Source organism: Aplysia californica, unplaced genomic scaffold (genome assembly GCF_000002075.1).
Source record: "Aplysia californica isolate F4 #8 unplaced genomic scaffold, AplCal3.0 scaffold00129, whole genome shotgun sequence".
Taxonomy (NCBI): domain Eukaryota; kingdom Metazoa; phylum Mollusca; class Gastropoda; order Aplysiida; family Aplysiidae; genus Aplysia; species Aplysia californica.
In genome coordinates, this window is record NW_004797399.1 from 448,587 (window position 1) to 449,811 (window position 1,225).

The 1,225-nt window shown below is 44.8% G+C and overlaps 1 protein-coding gene across 1 annotated transcript in view; it reads left to right on the plus strand.

The window, feature by feature from the left end:
- Positions 1-328: 328 nt before the first annotated feature.
- Positions 329-1,225, plus strand: part of LOC101853079 — a 117,486-nt gene continuing 116,589 nt past the window's right edge. The window contains exon 1 of the mRNA XM_005096448.3: positions 329-1,048. The gene's annotated coding sequence lies outside the window, so the exon portion shown is untranslated. The remainder of the gene's footprint in view (positions 1,049-1,225) is intronic.

The following is a 1,225-nucleotide window of genomic DNA, read 5'->3' on the forward strand; positions in this document are numbered from 1 at the left end:
TACAATTTAAATTGTAGTAAATAACTTGGTCTCCAGGGACGATCATTCAGATGTTATCATAGTCGGCAGACTGCTCAGATCGTACAAACAATCGTCACCTCTCTAGATGAGAGGAATCAGCGTACCAATAACAAGAAGACATTTAATAAAATATCACCGCATCGAGGAAATCAAACCCGGACATTGCGCTTTCAAGATAAAGAGCCTAGCCATAACAGCACATGCACTGGTTCATTGATGACGTTTAGAAAAAACTCCCCAAGGATAACCGAAATAAATGTCCTGTGGGTATTCCATAACTCGAGAGAAAAAGTATGTCGGAATTCCTGGTATAAATATGTACCAAATACAAGAAACATAGAAGGGTGTTGGGGCACCGAGATGGTGTCGATAGTGCGGAGAAGGTTCAGAAATACTCTGGCAAGAAAGAGTTAGTGGAAGGAACCGTTGGTCTGGGTAGAGCTGGTGGGAAGAGAGGCCGGGGTGTCCGGGGCTGTGTGTGTGTGCGTGCGTGCGTGTGTGTTCCACGTCTGCGCGGACTAGGACAGACGTGACGCGTGCTGAGGCTGTTAGCTCCAGTGACGTGACGTGCTCTGACAGCAGACGCGACTCTCGGGTTCAGACGTTCATTTAGGAAGACATATTTTCACTCACTCCTGTGTTTTCGCTGCCTGAAAAATTGATTTGGTGATCACACTGATGTGTGGATCCGAGTTCGGCCGCCGCTGTTCAGTGGAATAACTCTTACGCAGTGATGATTTTTGGTGGAGCGTTTTTGTTAAGGTTTTATTTTCATACATTTATTCTAATCAAGCGCCGATCAGTTTTGATGCCGTAGTGTATTGTCACCCTTGCTAACAATCTGACGGTCTGACGTATTAATTGATTTTTCTGAATGAAAAGATAAACAATTAATTGTTGATTAAATGGGCATCGACTTCCTCTTCATCTGAAGTTTCCTGGATGCGTGGCTATACACTAGTTACTAAATCAAGACCATTGATATTCCGTCTGCTTTCAAATTGAGGTCAAGCTCTCTCCAGTGATGGTGAGTAAGAAAGAAAGAAATGTTTGTGGAAATAAAATGTGTATTGCCTGTGTGCACCCGGGGTGGGCAGCTGTCGGATGGGAATGGAGGTCAAATCAATTTCCTCTCTGTGCTGACCCTTCGACACCGTACATTTCGTATCGGGAAGAGCGATCTGGCGAGTGCTGATTGAAGCGG